Below are 15972 nucleotides of genomic sequence, written 5' to 3' on the forward strand. Positions count from 1 at the left end.
TCAAGAAGAAGTGAACAGACAATGGAAGGAGATGGAGTGGAATAGAGAGAGGGTTTTAATGATACAAACACAGGGTATTCAAGTATGAAATTCCCATAAATAAAAACATGACTGAAAGCTTTATGCATCATGTACAGGCCCTGGATTTTTCTTGTCTTATCCCAACTTTAAATATATTTCTTCCCTATTAACTTCAGACTTAATTTTTCCTTTTTAATTTCAAATTATTTTTGTTATCTCCTCTTAATCTTTACTGGACCATTCCCACTCCTTATAAGACAAATAAAATCAGCAGTGGGGTTTTGTTTACAAAGGTATGAACTCCTTCTGTGTGAGTTGCTGCAGATGTCCGGGGATCAGGGTGGTGGTGTGCACTAATGATGGCCTCTTACCTCTGGGATTTACATTTCAATACAGCATGTGATTAAAAGTGCTTCTCAATCACCCCATTATCATTGCCCTTATTATACAGTGTGACCCATTCTCATTTGTGTGGAAATCCTTTAAAAAGTTTTTATCAATTTTATAATGGCCTGCCTGTGAAACCCTTATTAGATTGCCCCCTCACTATGGCTCCATTTGAGTGCCTCTGTGCCGATGGGCTGGTGAGAAATAAAGACTTGGCATCATTTATTTCAACATAAGGATGGAAGATAGCAAGTAGCTTACCTGCTTCCAAGAATAACTAGGAGTGGGCTGGCCGGGTGGCTCAGCAGGTAAGAGTGCCGTCTGACAAGACTGGTGAACTGAGTTTGCTCCCCGGGCCCCACATGACAGAAGGAGAAAACCAACTCCCAGCCAATAGATAGATAGATAGATAGATAGATAGATAGATAGATAGATAGATAGACAGATAGATAAATAGAAAGATAAATATATGATATATGATATATATATAGATAGATGGATAGATAATAGATAGATAGATAGATGATATATATAGATAGATTGATAGATAGATGATAGATGATAGATAAATCAAGTTAGAAACTACCCAGGATATGTCTCTGCATCACTACTTTTGGCTTCCCCTTCCCACCTGCTTCTCTCCTCCCTTTGTTTTGCATTTGGTGTGTTGTTCTTCTATATTCTATATTCTATATTGTACAAAAGCTATATTCTATATTGTACAGAAACTATATTCTATATTGCACAGAAACTAACAACTCTCCACAACTCACTTTTATTTGTTTTCAGATTTGATCCAAACATTGATGTCAAGGAAATGCACTGATGGTAGATATAAGATTCGAAATAAAACCAAAATTAAAATGTCAGGCTATGAACGTAAGATTCCAAGATGAATGGCATGAACCAGGTCCCATGAATGGTGAAAGCATTGCCTGAGTCAGGAATTGGAGACCTACAAGGCCAGAGTCCTGTTGCAAACAATCTTCAGTCCCTGACAACCAGCGATTGGAGCACAAGCTGTAAGTATCCCTTTAGCCAAACCGCACCTAGAAATGGTGTGTTCATATTGACAACACCAACTCTTGATGGTGGTGGGGGCACAGAAAATCGTGTTCTACAAAGAAACATGGAGGAAGTGGAAATCTTCAGCTTGTAGAAGGGACGACAGGGTGTGAAGAAGAGCTCCACTTTACTGTTACAAATCCCTGAGGCAATCGCCTTATAAAGAGAAAAGGAATTTTTTGGTTCACTGTTAGGGTTCCAGTCAAATGATCAAGGTACCTGCTGTTGCTTTGGCCCGATGGCAGCATGTCACAGCAGGAGTGGGGTCGTTAGTGGGACAAAGCTGTTCACCCCATAGCTGGAAAGAGAAGGAGAGGAAGATGAAGAGAATAAGGTCCCGTAATCCTGTTGGAGGGCATGTCCTCAGTAACCTGCAGACTTCCCAGTGGGCCCTGGTTCTTAAAGATTATGCCAGGTTCTAGTAGAGCAATGCTGGTGACTAAGACTTTAACACATGGGCCTTTGAGGGACATTCAGGACATTCAGTAGGGAATTTGGAGAAGTTTGAACATAAAAGTTGTCTTTACACACTGGAAGAATTATTGAGTGGCAGATGGGTTAGTCTCAGTTTATTGTAATGATAGAGGACCGAACCATGAACAGGAAGACATATGACTATGATCCTTGATCCAGGCTATCCCTCACGATCATCTCTGATTTGTATGTGTGTCTGCTGCTTGTGAAGTAAGCCTGCTCATTGCAAGGGCCACAGTACAGGTGTGGAGGTCAGAGGACACTTATGTAGGACATAGAGTAGGTGCTCTCCTTTAGGGGTTGGACTCTGCGGAGGATCTTTTGTTTGTTTGTTTGTTTGTTTTTTTGTTTTTTCGAGACAGGGTTTCTCTGTGTAGCTTTGCGCCTTTCCTGGAACTCACTCTGTAGCCCAGGCTGGCCTTGAACTCACAGAGATCCACATGGCTCTGCCTCCTGAGTGCTGGGATTAAAGGCATGTGCCACCACTGCCCGACTCTGCAGAGGATCTTATACACAGCCTGGAACCTGCAGTTTTGAGAATGCTTCCTGGGGATCAGTACTCTGTTGGATTTGAGAGATGTTCTCAGATAAAGATCACTTTCATATAAGAAGTCTTTTTTTTTTTTTTTTTTTTTTTACCAGCCATAACCATTACAAATGGGAAACTGAGCTGGGTGTGGTGGTGCACACCTTTAATTTCAGCACCTGGAAGGCAGAGGCAGGAGTATCTCTGTGAGTTCAAGGCCAGCATGGTCTACATATTGAGTTCCAGGAGAGCCAGAGCTACATAGATCCTTTCTAAAAAAGTAAACAAATTAAATGGGAAGCTGGCATTAGTTTGCTTCATTGGAAGAGTAAGTGCTTCAGAACTAGAGAGGTCTAGACCACGGCTCAATACTGAAGCATGACTCATCCTTTCTAAGCAAACTGCTTGTGACTACAGACTGGGAGAAATTCTAAGGGGCTGTGGCTCCATGAGTCTAGGAGAGGAATCTGGTTTCAGTTCTCTGCTGTGTCTCAAGACTTCAGGTCTTGCTACCTGTTGATATGGTATTCATGAGCATGACACTTAGCCAGCAGGTGGAAGGGCCACAGGCTGGCAGCCATATGATCTCTAAGACTCATTTCTACTCACAGCACCTTGTGCACAAGTTCCACTCCTTATCCACGGTGTGTTTTTTTTCTCCCTTTTTCTTCACATTGGTGCCATGGAAAGTTCCAGAATACAAACTCCATATCAGAGCATGTCAACATCAGTTACCAAAGTATCAATATGAACATATAATACAAAAGTGACTTTTCAAAAGAGGAAATAAAACATGAGGTAAGACAGATACTTGGTGCTATTTTATAACCAAACCACTTCACTGTAGCCCTACCTCACCACCACAGTTAGCACCCACGGCACAAGCATCCATACCAATCATCATCTCCATGCTTCTCCATTGACTGTGTCAGCTGAAGTCAGAAAGATGACGTCACTCCTCAAGGTTCCGCTCTCTTCACATTTCCACTTTCGTGATTTTGTGAATGGCCTTTTCCTTTCCACAGAGCCAAATGTCACCCATCATTTTACATTCAACTCAAGCTGCTTTCCTCGTGAGATTTTTGTGAATGATTCTGGAATCTGTTGATTTATCCATCTTTGAACTTCAATATTTACATTCTCACCCCATAGTGTGGCTTCGCCACCAACTCCTCTTTTGAAATGTTGCTTCAGAGGGTGAGCCTGGGCCACTGGAGTGTAGAACATGTTTATTGGCATCTGCCAGTGTTTTGACCTGGACTCCATATTTCTTCAGAAAAATGTCTGCCTTTTGAGGACATTTGCTTTTGCTGGAAGTGACAATCTGACACTGACATTTCCCTGATAAATCCATGTGGAGAGATTCCAACTACAGCATTCTGAACTATTCATAGCTTCAAAGAGCCCTGGGTGCTTGTATACTTATATCTATGCTGTGGTTATGTCCAGACTCCTCTGCCTTCCAGAAAATTCCATCTCCAATTCTGCCCTCTCTCTGTTCTCACCACAGGCTGTAGAGGCTGATGAAGTCTAAGTTGTCAGAGTTGGTTACTTGCTGGTAAAACATTTGCACCTTTGACAGACCTGTGAGATTGCTGTCCCCGAACCAAATGAACACACATGCTGAATCTCCCCCCACAAACTAAACTGGAGGGCAGTGCTTCAAGTCTATACTCAAAATCCATACTTAGAACGTCATGTACACACAGCTACACACAATCAAAAACCCCAGGAGAGGAAAACGCCTCACGTATAGTTGAATGGACCCCTAACAAAGCTGTTTCACATTTAAAAAAAAAAAAAGATTCAGTATCTCTCTCTCTAAAGAGGGGTAATAATGGAGGATGGTAAAGGAAAACTAAGGATCAGAGCCTTCATTAATGACATGAAAGCATCCGTGTATGGAGAAAATATTCTAAATAAAAGTAAATATCCTACAGTGTTATCCTCAAAGGCTCACAAGGACCACCCTGTGACAGGTCAAGAGAGAAACTTTACCAATGGTAGCTAATTTATAAAGACAAGGCCAAAACAACAAATTGAGAATGGACAGAAAGATAAGTGATGGGGAGCTAAAGGAGAGTGGGGTCTAGCACATCCTGTCTCATAGCTCAGTTCTAATTTAAGTACCATAGAAAAAATTATGGGTCATGATTTTTGTTGCTAATAGCTACAGGGTAAGCAATAGCTGCAAAATCTCATTTAAGAAAGACTTTATGTGGGTGATTGTGGGAAGAATATCCCCCTACATCTACCTCCCCCGCCCCCCCACAACTACCTCCCCAGTCAACAGCAGCCCAGCTGTCGCTTCTGAACTCTTGTCTCTACACAGGGAAGGCATGTGAGGTGGTGAGGGAGGGGCGAAGGAACAAAGTTGCTGTGGGATGTTCTGTATGGCAAATGTGTTGCTGATTAGTCAATAAATAAAACACAGATTGGCCATTGGCCAGGCAGGAAGTATAGGCAGGACAAGGAGGAGAATAAAGCTGGGAAGTGGAAGGCTGAGTCAGAGAGATACTGCCAGCCGCCATGATGAGAAACAGCATGTGAAGATGCCGGTAAGCCACAAGCCATGTGGCAAGGTATAGATTAATGGAAATGGATTAATTTAAGCTGTAAGAACAGTTAGCAAGAAACCTGCCACGGCCATACAGTTTGTAACCAATATAAGTCTCTGTGTTTACTTGGTCGCGTCTGAGCGGCTGTGGGACTGGCGGGTGAGAGAGATTTGTCCTGACTGTGGGCCAGGCAGGAAAACTCAAGCTAAAGGAAGTATCAGTTGGCTTTTTCTCAATGGTGGATGGCTGGGAATGAAGATCAGCTGAGGGCCCAGGAAGGGAAGGAACAAGTCAAACTCCACCACGGGGGTATTAATAGTTTTGCTTTTAGAAAATTAAATTAAAAGAGTGGAAAAATATTGGATTTAAAAAGTGACATGATAAAGACACTAGCCATAACGGTAAGAATATATCTTTTGTTTTATATGTGTGCAGAGTCATGTGCATTTAAAAGATAGTTACTCAATATTAATAATGCTTATTATCAGATGGTAGAATTTCAGGTGATCTTTCATATTCTCTTAGCCCAGTGATTTTCAACCTTCCTGATGCTGCAACCCTTTAATACAGTTCCTCATGTTGTGGTGACCCCAAAACCATAAAATTATTTTTATTGTTACTCCATAATTGTAATTTTGTTACTGTTATGAAACATAATGTAAATATCTGTGTTTTCTGATGGTCTTAGGTGACCAACCCCTGTGAAAAGGTCATTTGACCCACAGTGGGGTCATGACCCACAGGCTGAGAACCACTGTCTTAACCTTTATTAGGTGGTTGGCTTTAACTCTTTTCTTTTAAACAATGAACAAGTACTGTGTATGTAGCCAGAGGAAAAGACACTGCAAAACTGACTAGTGGTGTTGTAAGGAGAGGAGACTTTCTAATTCAAGATGAAATTTTCATGTTTTTATTTTTTTATTTTTATTTTTATTTTTTTATTTTGGTTCTTCCTGAGAAAAATATCACTGACTTTTAACATAGTTCATATCCAATTGATCATTTATAACATCCAAATGTTCACTATGGCTCATTTCATTTTTTTCCAAATCAGAATCTAATTTCTAATTTTTTGTTCTTCATGTATATGTTGGGAGCTGGGTCTGGGAGTTGCCTGATGTATGCCATAGCTCTCCTGCCTGTATCTCAACAGTTGCTCAATAAATCCATCAGAAGAACAACTACCTCCATTTTTATTGTGAAAATTAACACAAAATGAAACAGTTAACTAGTAGCAGAGTCAGTATTAAAATCCAAGCTTGACTAACTTCAGTGTGTTAAACTCTATCACCAAGTTTATGAAAATAGATTGTTCATCCTGGTCCTTACATGGATGAGGCTTGCCTGCTTATGTACAAAGGAAACTCCTTGAGAGACACTAGGTCCTTTAATCCCCTCTGCACCCCCATCAGGTAGAAAAGCATTTTTAGAGATGAGGTAATTCATGTTCAAAGAGAATTTAAGTTCTTCCCAACACTTCATATGGTGTTGATAAGGACAAGGGACCAGTGAGACAGTGTATTCTAGACTCACCTGCACTCTTCCTTTCTGCTTGGAACTTTTAAATGAATTTTGACGACGCATACTAGTGCACATATGTACTGGGCTACAATGGGACATTTTAATATATCTAGCTGGATCTAGTGGCCCATTTTAGCACGAATCTTAAAAGTTCTTATTAATAAAATCAAACCTTAAGCCAGGTATTGGGGTGAATGCTGGAAGATCAGAGAAGTAGAACAAGCCACAGCCACCTCACCTCGCTAGTTCCTCAGTTGATCCTGTTTCCTCAGACTGGATGCCTCTGAGTCCTCATCCAGAATGAATCTCAGCTAAACTGCTGCTCAAAAGCCTGAAAGCTTAACCAGCCAAATGCTTAACCAGCCAAATGCTTCTAGTTTCTGGTCCTCACGCCTTATATACCTTTCTGCTTTCTAACATCACTCCCTGGGATTAAAGGCGTGAGTCACCATGATTGGCTGTATCCTTGAACACATGGATTTCTGCCTAGCTCTGCCTCTGGAATGCTAGGATTAAAGGCCTGTGCTACCACTGCCTATCCTCTATGTCTAATATTGTGGTTGCTCTGTCTCTGACCCCAGATAAGTTTATTAGGGTGCACAATGTTTTGGGGAACACAATACCACCACAGCCCATGTCTATAATCCCAGTACTTAGGAAGCCTAGGGAGGAAGCTCATCATGAGTTCAAAGGCTTTCCCAGGTTAAGTAACAAGATCTTGTCTCAAAAGGAAAAAAAAAATGTGAATGTGCATCTATACAACACATAATTATAACCTATTTCTATATTATGACTTGACTGTAAAATGACCCCATAGGTTCGTGTGTCAGATGCCTGGTCACAGCTAACGATACTGTTTTGGACAATGTTGACAACCTTAGGAGGCAATGCCTAACTGGAGGAAGTAGGTCACTCGGAAGATTGGGTTCTTTCTCTCCTTCCTGTCTGCCATGAGGAAAACAGGCTCCACCACATGCTCCTGCAGACATGATGCTCTTTATCACCACGGGCCCAGAAGAAGCAGAGCCAAGCAAGGACAGTGGACTAACACCTCTGAAAACCTGAGCTGAAACAAACATTTTCTCCCTTTAAGACATTCACCTCAGGGTTTTTTGTCACAGTCATGGAAAGTCTGACGAATACAATGCTTATGTTCTGCAGTAAGCAATACAGGTGTCTGCATGAGACTCTGACTCACCAAGATGCTGCAACACTCTTTGCAAGCTTCCTGTCTGGAGCCTGTCTCTCTGAGGAGGTCCTAGACTCAGCTCACACTAAAAATGAACACCTAAGCTGAGAGAAGTTATCAATGGCATCGCAGTCACTCACACACACACAAAAGATAATTTCTCCAGGACTTAGAAAGAATAGTTCTTGTTATTTGTCTCAGTAGAAACATGATTTTTTCCCCTCCCGTCTTGTGCAAACCAAATAAAGAGATTGAAGAGCCACTGGGTTACCAAGAAAGATAATGTCCTTTATTTTTCAAGTGTAATTCAAATCTCTCTATCCAGCCTCAAGCATGTGCTCAAAGATAATTGACTGTACAGGAGACTCTCATGCTGTCAGTTGCTGGTCCGCAGGTGGGTCACAGGCCTCCTGGCCATTTGTGTGTTGTGGCCCGGTTTTGTTTTTCTCTTAAGGAAAATAAACATACTGCAAATGTAGGGGGAAGAAGTGAGGGGCTGGAGTCAGACATCCAACGTGCCTAGTTCTGAAGACTTCTGTCCATGCTGTGGGACATTAGGATGTAAGTTGCTTTGCTTCTGTGAGCTATTTCTCCAGCCAGCCCAACCCCGAAATCTGGCTCAGACTCTCCCACCCCTTCCCCGAGGTCCAAGGCCCATGCTCATCACCTGGAGTGAAAGCTGACAGGAATTCACAGAGGCAGGGAGCAGGGAGACATGCTGGCATTGTCATGCATGACTGACCAGCAGCCATCAAGGGCAATTAAACACGGAGAACTCGGGATCTTTCTGGACAGGTCCGAGCTCCCTGGCGCCCCCGTGATTAGATGCTTTCCACGATTCCCTGAAGTCACCATGTGACATATCCGGTTTCTTTTGCTCTTTTCCCATTTCCTTTGTGCAGCACTGGTACACGCAATCATCCAGCACAGACTTCGTTTCAGGCGACTTTATTTCCACAAGAATTTTGGTCAATTGCAAGGAGAGCCGAATCAGAAGCGTTTCCTAATTCGCAGGGAGTCAGTTCTCAAGCATATGGATGTGGACTTAGCATGTCCACCCTGCTGCGGGTACTTTGCTGTTATTCTCTCTTCTCTGAGATGATTTACATCCTGAATTGGATCATGCAATTTGCCTTCTTTAGAACCAGGGTGTGTACAAGAGACCGGAACAAATCAGTGCCAAGCTGTGCTTGGAAAGTGTCTTCGGTCACTTAACTCATACAAAATTTGAGATAGTTCAGGTTGCTGGACTTCTTAAAGTGGCTGGTATGTCAAATGACTGTATTATGTGTATGGAATTGGCCCTGCAGCACAAAGAACTGGCTCGTTTTAATAGGGAGAGATGGGGAATTTGAAACCTGGGCAGAAAAGAATCGAAGCAAAGAGCCCGACTTTCTTGCTTGGATGAGATGGGGCTTTGTTCTGTCTCCCAGGCTGGTCTTGAACACAAAACCCTCCAGCCTTGCTGTAAACATGCATGAAAACAGAGGGTGGAAATGGTCTTGGTCTACCGCTGTCTCTGATGGGCTCTCTCTTCGTGCCTATCAACTCAATTGTTCCTCCGTTATCCATCATCACAACAGTTAAAGAACATGTCCTACGGGCAACATAGAAGGAGGATGTCAGGAGATCTGGGCCAAGGTGACAACTGCTTCTTCAGTCTCTGTGTGTCAGGGACTGTGCACCACAACATTGGCTGAAATAAAGACCGGGGTTGGGTGCCAAGTGACAAGGAAGGTTACAAACAGCCTAAAGAGACTAACTGCTGGAAGGTGTGGCCCAGGAAGAAAGACTCTGAAGTTTTAAAAATATAAAGGTGGCAGGTTGAGCAACGCAAAACAAGATATACTTCTTCAATGCACCAGTATCGGAGGGAACTAAAAGCTTATGGCTGAGATGCTAAAATGTAACTGGTGGGCAAGAGATGAGGAGGGAGGTTTAGGTGGGGGAAGGAGTGGGAGGGAAGATTAGGGGGCTGGAGGAGGGCCAACTAACAAAAGATGTTTGAAAGCAACATAGGCAACTGGTAACCCATGGGACTTGATGGTAAGACCCATGGCTGAAGATGTCACACTCATTAATCACAGGACATGGAGAAATCAAGGACCCTTCCTGCTGCTGGTTCTCATAGTACAGGAAGGTGCTATTCTAGGGAGCTGGGGGTGGGGTGGGGGTGGGAGCAAGGCCGTCAATAGTCTCAATCAGCTGTGTACCTTGTGAACTGCAGTGATGACCAGCATGGTAAGATATGATCGTGGGTGTAATAGTGGCATGAATGTTATGAAAGTAACCACCTGCCTACTCCACAGGAAGTGATCATATTCCTGGTGCTGCGAATCTGATCAAGAACCCAGGGCTGGGGAACTCTCAGGCCCCAGGGTTGGACCTACTACTATTGCTTTACTACATGGATATAATATTGAAATGCTCTTTAAATTCATATCTCTCTATCTGTAGATTAGTGCAGCTCTCAGTCCTCATCAGAGACTTTGTACTGTGTGTGTGGAGGGGAGTTAATACAGAGACTCACAATTGGTCAAAGTATAAAGAACAAATGTCGGTGGGGAGCTCAGAAACAAAAGGAACAGTGTGATTACAACCCCTCCAAAGGTTCAGGGACCATCACGGAAAGGGGAGCAGAAAATTCTAAGAGGCAGGGCTAGAGGGATTTCCTGGTCTGAACATGGCCCTGGCTCAATGCCTAGCACAGCAAAAAGACAAAACAGAAAGTAGATACTGTGGACAAACAGGCTTCTTAAGGCTGGTGCCAAGGATGACAGGCTCAAGCTATTTGAAAGGGAAATCACTCCTATCTCGTTCAACGAGGGATCCCACTTTCCTGCTGAGGAGAAGTCCCTGCAGGTGTGCCGACTGTGGGGCTTATGATCTGCATCCTTAATACGTGAAAAGCTGTGTTTAGTCACTCCAGAGGAGACAGGCAGCAGAGGAGACACATGCTGGCAAGCAGTTATGGGGAAGTTAGGCAGCCAAGATGATTAGTACCCTTGAGAAGAAGACCTTTAATTAGTATTTATTTCTGTGGACGTCAAAATGCATAAATTCTACTCTGGGCTTCATCACTTGTTAAAAGGTAGTCTTGCACAAATGATTTTATTTCCTTCAACACTTATACCATGGCAAGTAATTCTATTTATGAACTATATTTTCACAGCGTATGACCTACCCACTTACAGCATGACCCAACACATGTCTATTGGGTAACAGAATTTATACCAGGAAATGAGAAATGTCAGTGAATAAGACAGACAAATTCCAAGTTGTAATTGGTGTGTGAGTTGGGGTAGGGGTGGGCAAACACACGGACAAATCAGATCAGTTAGCATGATAGTCACCAATCAGGTCAAGTGGCACAAAACTAAAAATGAGGAGACAAAGTGTGCTGCGTGTATATGTGTGTGCACATCTGTGTGTGTGTGTGTGTATATATATATACATATATACATATATATATATATGTATATATGTATGTGTGTATACAGGTATGCATATGTATGTGTGTGTCTCTGTGTGAACATTCATGTATATCTGCACATGTATGCATGTGTGTGTATGTGTGTATGTGTATGAGTGTGTGTGTGTGTGTGTGTGTGTGTGTGTGTGTGTGTGCACTAGAGGCTACTTTAGTTATCATAATCATGGAGATCTGTTCTGAAGAGACATTTAAACCAAAACCTAAGATTGAGAAGGATCCTGCTATGTGCAGAATAAACAAGGGAAAACATTTGAAGAATAGGCACAATATCAACAACTTTGTGTAGAGGAAATTGAAACATTGGGATGAGCTACTGAGGTCTCACAGTGTAGGGAACAGCCGTACATTGCTAAAACACCATTTGTAGTGGTATTTGTTCTGCCCATGACCTCGGGCTATACAGCCCAAAGGAGGTGGTGCTTCTTGCCATCATACATGACCTCTTAAAAGGAAAGGGAGATGGGTCATAAGGTCTCTGCTTCCTGCTTCCTGGTGCAATTGGACTGTCAGGTGCATTTGCTCCTGGACAGAACAGAGGATGACTTCAGCTGTTTACTTGGATCTGCATTCGTCAGTATACTTCCTCAATTTTTATCTTAATAAATCCCTAGTACCCACTAATAGACTCATGAGGATTGATCTTAACAACCATTGCTGTATAATGGCTTGTATTATTATTGCTTGAGTTGTTCTAGAAATCAGGAGACAATAAATATTTTCTGTTTACCAGTACTTAATGACATTATTGAAATCATTTCTGTCATGATAGATGTGGATATTCTTATCAAACTTTCTTCTCAAAGAATGGCCTTTTCATTTATTTCATTCTTTCTCATGAAGTTTCATCTTCTTCTTTAATAAACATAGGGAATTGCCCTGAACTATTAACACATCATCATCATCATCATCACCACCATCATCACCATCATCACCACTGTCATCTTTGTCATTACAACGTTATCTTCATCACTGTTATTGTTCTTGTCATCCCTACTGTCTCCATGATCACACAGTGCTCTGGCACCGTGTCTTTTGTGATCTTCACATATACTTTGTGAAGCAAACAGTGCTAGCATGATTCTCGCTTCTTTTCCAGATGAGACTAGAGGAGATTCAGAAAGAGAAAGCAGTGTTGACATGTCCCCAAACTTCAACTCCAGATGCACGTTCAGTCAGATCCACGTCCAGCCACAGCCATGTCATCAGGTCCATGTCTAAATCAGATTCGCATCTAGTATGATCCATGTCCTTAAGGCCCATGCTCAGTGTTCTTCACACCTGACTGCCATCTTCTACTGATTAATTTAAATTATCTCCCACCAAAAGACTCACAATGTAAACAAGCTACACATTGAACTTTGGAAAGAGGGTCCGTCTAAGCTAACTTTGAACTCCAAAGTCTAGCAGGGAACATGGCTGTGTGTGTTTGGTTGTTGTGGCCATCCTCTTAGCATCCGGTTTCCTCGGGTGGAGATACTTCTCAGTTCTGGTTTTATCTCTATAATGAAGGACTGCTGGGGACCGGTGAGGATCTATTCGGTGCTTTGATGATGTGTGGTTAAAATGATTGCTGTAGGTGGTTCCCAGGAGTACCTGTTCCCAAGGCTGAGGTCATCGGGTGTTCTGAAGAGTACCACCTGGATAGAGCACACATGTAGGACCCTCAGCCCTACTGGGAGGAGCCTGCTCTTTGGCTGTCCCCACTCACCATCTCACCAAATCTCTTTCCCAAACACAGAATCATTCCAGTATGATGAGCTAACCTGTGGGAAGCTGGGCTGGGGGTAGGGGTTACAATTTAAGGAAAGAAAGAGAAGGGTCTGGTATTTCTAGTTAATTTGATAGTTATTTCTTAAGCAAACAACTCACAGGCATTTGAAATGAGTTATTTATTTTGCTTCTGATGACCCCGTCTCTGAACAAAAGCAAATGTACTATTAATTCTCATTTGCAACACTGCTTTGATTTCCAATTCCATCTCAATTTACTTTTATGCTTTGTGGTGGTGTGTTTAGGATGTAGGGATGTTATAATAAAAGAGATTGCATTTTATCAAAACAAATGTCTATGAGATCATTTGCTTTCTTTTTAGATTGTACCTGTCTTTTGGTAAAGTTTCCCTCAATCTTTAATATTACTAATCTGATGATGCCTATTCTTTTGAAAAGTAACCCACCCCTTCTCTTTTTTTTAAAGGACCTCTGAGTATTCCATTAACTGCTAGATTGGTTCCACAATGTCTTCGTAATGACTTTTTGCCTCCTGGGAGATTTCTCTCTATCTTATATCCTTAATTAATAAGTTCTTTACCAATTGCCACACAATAATAGAGTATTCTTTTAAGCTTAGAAAATGTGTTGGTATTTGTTAACTCATACTAGGACCCTAGTCTAGAAAATCTCAGTTGATGCTCCTCATGGAAATAACAGTGGATGTTCTAGTCTGAAGAGAAGAGTGTGGCACAATCGAGTCCACAGCCTTCAGATGAACTTAGGCAGGTGAGAGAAGGCCGAGTGTCCAACAGCAGAAATAGCCATGGCACAAAGGTTAAGGGAATCACTTCCGGAGAACTCAAAGAACTCAAAAGTTTAAATAGGAGACTACCAGTCTCTAGTCATAATGCATCTGAGAATGTAACTTCTCCTTAGCCAGAAAGATGTAATCCAACGCATCTTTCCCCATTCACATCACGTGACTCACTCATTCATTCATTCATTCATTCATATTTTCACATATGTAAGCTTTAAATTGACAATGGGGAATAAGATACAATTTTTACTTACAAAAAATGTTCTATGCCAGCTTTATTTCAGAATGACCACATGAATAAGAGAGTGTGGAGTAAGGAAATTCCCAGTTGAATATTCTTCAGATGCTGTGTGGCAAGATTACACTGTCCTAGGAAGACTGAGACGCTATACTGTAATGGAAGGTCAACCTGAAATTCTTCAGAGAATGAAGGTTATCCCAAGCCATAAAATAAAATGTCACCACACACTAAGGTGGAGGAGCAGAGGGGATGGGGACTTGTTAATACGTTAGAAATGCTAAGTTTCACAGAATTCTAAAATATTAGAAATTAGTGGGGCTGAGGAATGGCTTGTTCTACTGACAAAGAAGTAGAGTGAGGTTACTTCCTGAGGTCAAATGCCAATTAATGATAACACAGCCTGCTATTCCATGGGGTCCATGTCCATGTATGTCCTACTGAGTGTGTCTTCACCTTTGCCAAACTCACCTGTTTCCTTTGCAATTCTTCTGTCCACGTTAGTCCTTCCTTGTCTGTCGCTCAGACAGTTGAAAAAGCAAAGCTCTTGACTTTCTTCTCCCAGAGCCCATTTGCTTCTCCACAAGCTTCCCTCTGAATGATCTGCTTCTATAGGAGCGTGCTTTGCTTTCGAACTCTGTGGTCTTCAGGTCAGTGGGGCACATGATTCTAAAGTCCCCTAGACTGGTCTCCAACTGGCCGCCCTAGACTCCATATTTTATTATGAGTTGTGAGCAATGGCACCAACCCATTATTTCACAGAGCATCCCTCTCTAGGTGTTGGCTCTCCTTCCACTCTGCTGACATCCACCAAACACATGCCAAGGACTGCCTGAGCATGGAGGACACAGAGTTGTCTAAGCTATGCGAGGCTCCTTTCTCTTGGGTCAGAGCTTCCCAAATGCATTATCTCTGTGTTCAACATACTGAATCCTCAACCTTCAGATCAGTCAAATTTGTTTGGTGGTTGCTGGAACCACTTATTTATATAAATATTATCTTTTCCTTTGCCCATTAAAATGGATGACTAAGAAACACAGTTTTATTAAATTGGTCAAATGCCTTTCACTCCTTTTATTTTCTATCAAAATCATATCTATTTTTCAAAAGTCAAATCAAATGCAAATTTGTATTTGGTGTCGCCCTTCATGATAGTTTCCCTGTGGTTAAAGTACATTCTATCAACATATGCTTATTGGCCACAGCTATAAATCTTGGGCTTAAGTGATCACTATAACAATAAAAAACACAGGCCCAAAGCATATTTGAGAGCATGCGCTGTTGCTCCATCATCTTGGTGTCTTCATCTTCCTTAACTGATTTTCTGAATATTTCATTATCTTCCAGATTAATTATACAGTGTGTTTGTTTTATAATATTTTACATTAGTGATACTAATGACTTTTCATGCACTCCCATTTAACCAACACATCAATCTTCCTGCTACTCACATCATCCTCAATTTAGAGATAACACAACTCAACCACTCAGCTATCAGCTAACTTCTTCAAGGCCATGTAAGTGGAAGGTGGAACATGTACTCAATAAATACTTCATGAAGTTTTCACACAGACAGTGACACCATGAGGATACCTGGTATATTTAAGTAATTTCCAAAACACAAATAACAAATTATATAATTCATTTATGCTGAAGTAAAACCTAGGACCCCTGGGGATAATCCAATACAAGAACTTGGGATGGCTGAGCAATCCCCAAGAAGGAGAGGCCTCATTTAATGTTAGAGTTGCTTGCTGGGAGAATTATAAAATTCCAGAGGGCTGGGGAAGCTTCAAACCAAGTAGTAAACAACACTAGCTATTTAATTATGTACCTACCTGAGTGTGAGGACGGATGGGTGGATCTCATGAGGTCTTTCCTTCTCGAAGTTTCTGCTCTAGGCACCTTTGCCTCACCGCTTCTATGTTGGCCTATAATTTATCTGTGGATAATCGGCAGTGCTGAGAGGGC

At 41.9% G+C, this 15972-nt stretch overlaps 1 protein-coding gene across 2 annotated transcripts in view; it reads left to right on the plus strand.

Moving 5' to 3' along the window:
- Nucleotides 1-15972, plus strand: part of Gpatch2 (G-patch domain containing 2) — a 306528-nt gene that overhangs the window by 220690 nt on the left and 69866 nt on the right. Inside the window, exons 13-14 of one of the 2 annotated variants that reach the window (XR_008218055.1) lie at nucleotides 1198-1430; nucleotides 7434-8003. The gene's annotated coding sequence lies outside the window, so the exon portion shown is untranslated. Of the gene's footprint in view, nucleotides 1-1197; nucleotides 1431-7433; nucleotides 8004-15972 lie in introns of those variants that run through there. The other variant, XR_008218056.1, reaches the window with a different exon arrangement.

Source organism: Peromyscus californicus, unplaced genomic scaffold (assembly GCF_007827085.1).
Source record: "Peromyscus californicus insignis strain IS unplaced genomic scaffold, ASM782708v3 Scaffold_14__1_contigs__length_90479793_seg_2, whole genome shotgun sequence".
Taxonomy (NCBI): Eukaryota; Metazoa; Chordata; class Mammalia; order Rodentia; family Cricetidae; genus Peromyscus; species Peromyscus californicus.